Below are 8959 nucleotides of genomic sequence, written 5' to 3'. Positions count from 1 at the left end.
CCTCTCCTGTGTCCAGACGGCGGACGAGAAGTCTGGTGAAGGAACAAGGCGAGGCTAGCCCCTAATTAATCTGATAGCCTGGCTGTCCTGCTCCATCTCGTATCCCAAAGCAGGCCCTGACGATGTCGACCAAGCAATAGCACCCCACGTATACATGCCCTCTGGAGAGAGGGGGACCAAAATGCGCAGCATCCTCAGCCAAATCTACTGCGCCTATGGACAGTCCCATAGGCAGTGTTTCTGTGTCTCCAAAGGGTGGTCGCATCAGCGGACATAGGCCGTCGGAAGACCACTATAGACAAGCCAGGTGCCAACTGCAGAGCCCCTGTGGGCAACCAGCCCCACTGAAAAAGTCGAGATCCTACGTGCCTGTCAACTAGCCTAGAGCCTGGCCCAAAAATCCTCCAGGAACTCCTGTGAGAGTCCCTGTAGAGCCGCCACCCAGAGCCGCCACCCAATGCTCCGCTGCGGCTGGAGAGACCATCCTCCTCACAGTCAGAATATGCCTCCCCAACCGAACAGTGTACTGGAAAAAGGAAATCTCTGTGGCCTTGGGGGACGCATAAGGATCATGCCACTCGTACTCGCCAGGGTCCCACTGGAGCCGAGCCAAAGGGCGTGCATCATATGCCCAAATGCGCCAATCAGAATCCACATCTGCAGGGTCTGGATCAATATGCCACTTCTGAGAAGCAGCGGCCACTACCCGTATCCTCTGAAAGATGCACTCTGCAACCAAAGGCGACTCCGCCTCCACTCTCTGAAGTCTACCCTCATCCTGGATCTCATAGTAGAGGCATCTACCATCCTCAGTGCAAGCTCTGACAGCAATCAGGATCTCCAACTGTGTAAAGGCTCCCATCCATCGTGGGGCCGCTGGCTCGAAAGGCGTGAACCACTCCTCAATGAGTGCCTCCTGAATGTCATCCCGCATAATCAGCCCCCCTCTGAAGTGACTTAGCCTCTCCACCTGGACCTCCTCTGGGAGACTGCAAAAGGCCTGCTAGTCTCCAAAACTACGTTCTGGGCTTGCCGCCAATGATCCCCAGGCTAGATGAGGCCAAGAGCCTAGCATATGACCTTGTTCAGTGCATACTGCGGGGCTCCATATGAGTGGCTGTCTGGCCCGCTCCTCATCACAAGTAGGAGGTCTCTGAGAAAGCCCAGGTCTCAGCAGCTCCCAAGCTCGCAGGATGCTCAAGGCAAATCTGTCCTCCCATCCTCTACTGAGGCCTGTCCTCCTCATCTCTATGAAGATCCATCGTATCTCTGGTGCCCAAGTGCCCCCTACTAGAGGAGCCCTAGCCTGCAATCACTGAAAAAGAAGCTCCTTCCAAGGCTCAGTGCCTGGAAGCAGCCCCCAAACAATAAGCTTCCCTAATAAGGCTCTACTCTGATCAACTGGATCTATAATGCCTAAGCCTCCCTGGGCTAGCGGAAGAGTAATAATTGCCCAAGCAACCTTAGCCCGGGCTGGCTGACCGTCCCACCCAGACCAAAGAAAGTTCCCGATCAGCCTCTGTACCTGGCTGATGCAAGAGCTCGAGAAGATCCAGCAGCAAGACGTGATGTACCACATAGTCGCTAAAAGCACCACCTAATTTGTCACCTAGCCAAGCTGTACTCCAATACAAAAGCTTCTTCCGAATACTCAAAAGAAGCGGGGCGATCTGCTACTCAGGTGACAAATCAAGTCCAATCTGGCATCCCAAATACCGCACTGCTATGCTAGGAGGAATCCATCTAAAACCGGGTCTGGGCTCCATGCCGAAGTGGGAGCGCTACTGATCCAAAAGGCCAATGTCTTGTGCCAATTGATCAATGCTCCCGAAGCTGTCCCAAAAACCTGAAGCGACTGCTCTGCCCCCTGAAGATTGGCCTCCTGGCCATGCAAAAATAATCCCATGTCATCAGCAAACTCAAAATCGAGCAGGTCCTCTCCCCGGACGGGGAGGTGGAGTCCTCTCAAACCAACCTCCTCTGCTGTCAGATACATACTCATGGCCTCAGCAAAGAAGAGAAAAAGAAACGGGGCGAGAGGGCATCCCTGATGGACTGATTTGGTCAACTCAAAACTCGGCCCCCGTCCTCCTGCCATCAGCACACCTGGCTACGAGCTGTGGAATATAGAGCCGCCACCCCTCGAATCAAGACTAGCTCAAAACCCAGGCGAAGCATAGTGCCCTCTAGGAAACCCCAATCGACTCTATCGTATGCCTTCTCAAAGTCAAGAAGCATAACGACCAGGTCCTCGCCGAGAAATCTAGCTCAAGCTGTTGCCTCCCAGAAGGTGAAAATGTTGTCAAGGATACTGTGCTCCTTGACGAATCCTGTCTGGGTAGCATGAATCAACTCCCCAAGGAAGGGCTGGATCCTCAAACTCAAGGCCTTGGCTAGGACCTTGTAGACAGTATTGAGGATCGTAATAGGTCTCCACTGCCGAATATCATCAGACACTCCCTCCCCCTTGGGGATAAGAAAGATCAAGCCCTCTGAAAAGCTCTGTGGCATCACCCTAGTGTCCAAAACATACTGAAAGCCCCTACGGAGGCCTGGCCCCAAAATGTCCCAATAACGCATAAAAAAGGCTGGCGTCAAACCGTCCTCCCCAGGGCAACTATGGCGCGGAAGGACCCTCAAAGCCTCAACCAGCTCATCCTCTAAAAGAGGCTCACCTAGAACTGTGCGCATACGATCTATGACCCTCCTCTGTACATGGGCCCACACAGTCTGTCTGCAAGCATCACGTGCCTCCGTGGCTAGCTCCGCTGAGAGCAGGTCTCTATAGAACTCAATGGCAATGGCTCTAATCTCCCCGGGCTCAGTGGGGCTAACAAGCCGTCCTGTCTCTTGAGCTGGCGTACACCTGCTTGAGCATGATGGGGTCCGGTAATCTAAAAAACTCCCCAGTCACTCTATCACCAAGCTGCGTCCACTGTGAGGCCTAGCCATGATAGTAGAACTCATGTCTCTGCTCCTCTACCTCTCTAACCTTCTGGCATGCCTGGCTCAGTTGGGACGCCACCCACTCACATGTAGGCTGCTGCACCTGAAGGCAGTGGAGCGAAGCAAGGCTACGCCTCAAGCGGCGCTCCCGCTCTTGTGTCTCTCCCAGCTGTGTCAAGGCTATAGCACGCAAAAAAGAGCTGAGCTCAATGAGTCCCTGGGCACATTGGCCTGCTACATCGAGGTCAGAGCTCTGGCAATCATGCCATATCCTCTCAATGTCCTCAGAAAGATTGGAATCTGTGAGTATCCTCTCTGGGATCCTCAACTGCAAGCTGGTCTCCCTAGTCCCCTCCTCAAGTGTCAAAATAACTGGCGCATGGTCAGAAAAAGAAGTGCCAGCGAGAATGCCAACAGAGCCCCCACGCTCCCCGAACCTGTCGCCCATGTAGAAGCGATCAATCCGTGATAGATTAGTCCCTCCCTGCCGGCGATCCGATCGAGAAAAACGAAGATTGTCCTGAGAGCGAGAGAAAGCCTCATGCTGCCATGCATCAGTAATCCGCAGTGTCATGCAAAATCGCTCCCAAGCTACAAGCTCCGTGCCGTGCACAGTAAAATGACTACCTCCCACCCTATCTGCCAGGTCCTCAAGCATGTTGAAGTCTCCTCCGACACACCAATGTATGGCCTCGGGCAATGCATCTGTAACAAGGGTCCAGAACTCTGCTCTGGCACTAGCATGGTTAGGCACATAGACATTGAGCATGCCAAAGAGCTCATCATGCATCCTCAGAATAACATACTGTGCTCTACCCGGCACAATGACCCCGCGATCCACAATGGCCTGCTGCCATGCATCTGCAATGACCATACATACTCCTCCCTGCCCACCCAAGGGGCCAAACCCTGCAAACCAAAATGCGTCCCATCTGCCAGGCATCACGGAACCATATCTCCAAATCCTTCTCTCACTCAAATGGTGCTCTTGCACCATCAAAATATCAATACTACGCCTAGCCAGGCATCTCTGAAGCTCCTACCTCAAGCATCCACGATAGCGTACATAGTGTGCACCGCCAAGGCCCTGTACATTCCATGAGATGATCCTCATGGATGACCTACTGAGGTGGAGGCTGTCTCAGCCATACGGCGGGCCTTCGCAAGCGGCTTGGATGGAGAATAGTCCCCATCCGAGCGGCTACGAATCTGCCCACCCGATGTGCTGCAAGAATCTCGGATTAGGCGCGCAAGTGGTTGTGTCCCATGGCGACTGCCTCCCGCTCAGAGAGAGCAACCTCGTGTATACATACATATCCAGGGTCGCGTGCTAAGTCTACCACTATGCGAACCACTACGTGGTGGCGAACCCCGCAGGCATCATCACTCCCGGAATCAAAGGAGTGAGCCAGCTCCCAGAGTCGGCCTATCATATCTGTCACCTCTAGATCGCTCACATGGTGAGAAAACTCAACTGCCTGAGTCTTCAAAATGCTAAGAGCGAGATCCAGAGTCCACTCCCAGTCACTAGTGCCGCAAAGAGGGAAGGAGAAGGCCATCGTTGAATCAAGTGCCTCCTCCCCTCGGGTCGGAGGTATCACCACATGCACTCTGATGGGTGCTGGCTCATGGGGGCCTCCGCTCCAAAAAGCCGAGTGAAGGAGTAGTCAAAAGCCTCCGAGCGCTGTCAAGCGTCGAGCCTACTCAGCCGACTGCGGGTAGAAGATATCTGTGAAGCCCGAATCGACATGGTAGGTCTCCTCTGCGGAGCTCGAGCAAGGTCGGTGCTCAGTGCCCACCGGACAGCAGGTGAGTGCCAGGGTACTGCCAGGGCCTCCCGGGGAGCTGAGGTGAGCGGAGGGGGAGGGGGGGAGAAGGGGGTGGGGAAGGAGCCGCTGACAAAACCGGAGTGGAAACGGGAGGAGGCGAAGGTGAAAGCGAGGCGGAAGGGGGGAGGGGGGTGGGGGCGAAGGAGGGGGTGCTGGCATCTCCAGATCCTTAGGCTGCACTGGGGTCTCCTCCTGGAGTGGAGCAAAGCTGTTCCTCACTGGAACCCAGTGATGCTGAGACTATGGCTGCTACTGCATCAGCCTCTGGGCCTGCTGCTGCTGTGGTTGTCTCCCTCTACGGCGCCCCTGTCCAGGCTGCCAATCTGAGGTCTCCGTGGGCTGAGCAGGTGTCCTGGAGGCTGCATGCCGAGCCGCATCTATGGGCGGGCCATCGCGGGCCTACTGCTCTAGTGAAGGTCAGGGTCTCCTGCGAGGTGATCAACCTGCCTGCATATAAAGCACTGGTTCGGGAGCCCCGATAATTCCACTCTCTGATCAATCCATCCCCCCCCTATCCTAGGTAGCTGAATGACCTTCGGAAGGGAGGAGATGTCAGGAACCAAAACCCTGACTGAAGGCAGGCCAGCTGCTCTAGCCACCACTGAAGCTACTGTGGGGCCAGTCTCAAGCACCGAGCCCACCAATGCCCCTATCCTAGAAAGGAGTGAAAGGTACTCACGGCGGAGTCCAAGGAAGCAAACTATGACATGAAAAAGGCGCTCTCCCTGCTCGGTCGCTGTTGGGTTGAAGCCATACTGCCAAGGTCTAAGGAAGGCCCGAGCGCCCCTGATGTCGAGGGGACTCATGGCTAGGACCTGGGCCGTGCTCTATCTCGAACTAGATCTGGTAGTGTCCGCGGCCCAGTAGCTGAACGTCCAGGATCTTGCCCACATCTGTGAGAAGGCGGGCCTGGAGAAGATCCCGGATCTCCCCTCTGTTGGGGTGAGTTATACGGCAGATGGTGGAATGTGCCTGGAGGCATTCCACCTCTGCGGCAGCGAGGCTCGCTTCCTCTTCCGATGAAAGAGAAATCCTGATGGGGGTATCCTCAGGGGCGGGCGAGGGGGCTGCGGAAGAGTCCCTCTGGGAGGAGCCTCCATCAGTGTCTGAAGCTTTGTCGAAGGCGAAGCATAAACAGAAAACCCTGCAGGAACCAAGCTGCACAAACGGCAGAGTGAGGAACGACGGAGGAGGGGGAGAACAAAGGGGGGCAAAAAGAAAGTGATGGGAGGGGATTACAAATATAGGCGGCAAGGGCAGGGGGGCGGAAGAGAGACGGAGCAAGGGGGTGGGGCTGGCGCGAATAAAGAGAGCAGTGGAGGGGGGGCTGGCGTGAATGAGCAGAGGCGGGGGGGGCGCGATAGAGCAGAGGCGGGGGGGGGGCTGGCGCGAGAGAGCACAGGCGAAGGGGGGGCGCTAAAGAGCACAGGCGAAGGGGGGGCACTAAAGAGCACAGGTGGGGGGGCTAGCACGAATGAGTACTAGCGGGGGGGCAGAGGTGGCAGAGAATAGATGTGGGGGGGCGCTAAAGAGCAGAGGTGGGGGAGAGGCGAGGGCAGAAAGGAGGCAGGGAAGGGGTGGGCGTGCAGGCTGCAGCACGAGCAGGGGGGAGCGGAAGCTTTAGCGAGCGCGATTTCTGGTGTTAGTTCGTAAAATCAACTAAATCTTATGTTTGATTCTTCTCAATCCATCCCATTGAATTTTGACATTAACTTTGAAAATTTGCATCAATTTGATTGTCTAGGGTTTGGTGTCCACCACCGCTACTGCTACTACTATTAGTAGCAAACAACATCATAGTTGGTGTGGTGGAGTTGCTATGAGTCTTATTGCTACCCCCTCCCAATTTGTGCTACTATCCTTAAAATACCTTTTGAGGGGTAGTATGGGTACTAGTAGGTTGGTTGGCAACATGGCATATGTAGGATATACACTTGCCCTTTGAGGCAAGTTGGGATACTGCAGAGGGTAGCATTCTCAAGCTAGGTCATACTATGGGGTGTGGGCTCCTACCACCTTCCAGAACTATTTTAAAGCTTCCTGCTCCTCCCTAATGTAAGGTTCCTATTATAGTGTATAACTAGTAGCTTGGGTTCTTGGGCCCTAGTAGCTTAAGCCTTGGTGGAAAAATTGAAATAAAAACCCCCTGTACTAATTACACTGGAGTCTAGTGCTACAAGGCCCAAAGATGCGATAGGCCTCTAGGCAATTCCAAACAATGCTAGGTTAGTATTTTGAGTGTTAGTTAAGCTAAAAACTGGCAATGTAGCCATTGTCCACTATGGCCATGCTAGTTATGATTCTAGGAAGGATTACTCTCGTCTCTATGGGGCTAGCACTTCCAATTCTTGAACTAGAGTAGTCAGGGCCCACATTGGGAATGGATGGCTCCATGGTTTGTCTTTCTAGCTAGTGATCTCTTATTTTTTTGGGTGGTTTAGTGATTCTCTGACTCCCACTCATCAATTGGACATCTAATTATTATTTGTTGGGTGGTTTAGTGATTCTCTGATAATTATATCTCTAATTACGGATCAAGTACTTCTACTTCTTGGTCCATACAAGGCCCTGTAGTGATTGGCTCCTAGTAATAGGCCTCACTTAAGCTAGCATCTTTGCTATCACTCAAGTACTCTATTTCTAGGGGTTGCTTCACTCTTGTGAGGTCCTAGAGATGATGAAGTGTGTAGTGATTCCTCTTGAGATGGTGCTCTTAATTCTACATCGAGGCACTCTCCTCTCTAGTGGGAGATTGAGTCTCAAAATCCTTCTTAATCTTGTATACATGTACGGGTGATCAGCTTCTTAGAGCACACACTACTCATACACAAGGTCACAAGATGGCCTTGGAATTTTTGGATTTTGCTAGATTTTTAAAACAATTTAGTCCTTGTGTGACTTCCAAACGTGTATTCACAAGATGAGAACATGCATGTCAAGATGATATGGAAATGTACATGTCAAGATGAGATGGAAACGTGCATGGCCAGGTCCCTGTTTGACTTGCAAACATGCATTCACAAGTCACAAAACATGCATGGCAGTGTGTGTGGCCGAATAAGATGAGAACGTGCATGGCTTGTTGTGCGAACATATATTCATAAGTTTGGGAATGTGTGTGGATATATTTTATTGAGTACATATGTATACCAGTCTAACAGCTCTGCCAAAATAGAGTGCTGTAGAGTCGTGGGATTTTGGGCCATGTGGTGGTCTAGATTTTAGCCTTTTTTGTCATTATGGCCATTTATGGAAGGAATATCTTTTGACCTTTCCTTAATGAGGATATTTCCTAGGCTTTCCCTATCACTAGACATAATAACATGTGTGAACATGTGCCGGCTCTATTGAGCATGCATGCAAGTAAAGCAGAGAGATGTTTTCATAGTTTTGGACAAAACATCTAGATTTAGCCTCTCTAATCTCCCTGCATAATGATGAATTTTTTAGGTTTTTGATTTGATAGGATGATTATGCACTCTTAATCTACCTAATGAAATTCTAAATGTTGCGTAATGGTGTTTCTACAAGTTTTAATGGTGAGATTAATGCCAACACAAAAACTTAGCAAATGTAAGAAGAAATGGACTTACTTGAATAATGTAGCTTGAGCTTCAAGGGTTGCTCCATGCTCCATTGCACCAAGGTAATCAATTAAACAAAAAAAACAACAAAACATGAGTTAAGTGATACCAACCGATGAAACCCTATCTTGTGGAGAGCTAGGTTGGGGAGCAAAGAGAGAGAGAGAGAGAGAGAGAGAGAGAGAGAGAGAGAGAGAGAGAGAGAGAGAGAGAGAGATGAAAAGCTCAACCTCTACCTTAATTTCCCTGGTGAGTGAGAGCATGGGGGAGAAGGGAATACAAGGAGAGAGGGAGAAGAGATCTAGCATCATCACACTATCATTCACACACACAATCCTCAAGCAAGCACACATCAAAGAGAAGAGAGTACATAAGCAAGCATCAATCACAAGAGCAAGAAATATTTAAACTCAATTGTAAGAATGGGATTATGCCTTTTCTCATTAGTCTAAATGTCTTATATACAAGACTCATATTAATAATGCCTAGCCGCCCAACTAATGTCTTGGGGCTCAAAATCTAGTCTATGCTAATTTCTTAGTCTAAGTATATACTACCATTACACAAGTCATACGCTCAATTTTGGCTATCTTTTAGCAT

The 8959-nt window shown here is 51.3% G+C and overlaps 1 pseudogene; it reads right to left on the bottom strand.

The window, feature by feature from the left end:
* Positions 1-292: 292 nt before the first annotated feature.
* Positions 293-1273, bottom strand: LOC147608097 (uncharacterized; annotated as a pseudogene).
* Between the last annotated feature and the right edge of the window lie 7686 nt (positions 1274-8959).

The sequence above is a fragment of the Cibotium barometz genome, chromosome 54 (genome assembly GCF_041138505.1).
Source record: "Cibotium barometz isolate CiBa-2024 chromosome 54, ASM4113850v1, whole genome shotgun sequence".
Classification (NCBI taxonomy): domain Eukaryota; kingdom Viridiplantae; phylum Streptophyta; class Polypodiopsida; order Cyatheales; family Cibotiaceae; genus Cibotium; species Cibotium barometz.
Note: the sequence above shows the minus strand (reverse complement) of the source record. Positions and strands in the feature narration are given on the sequence as shown.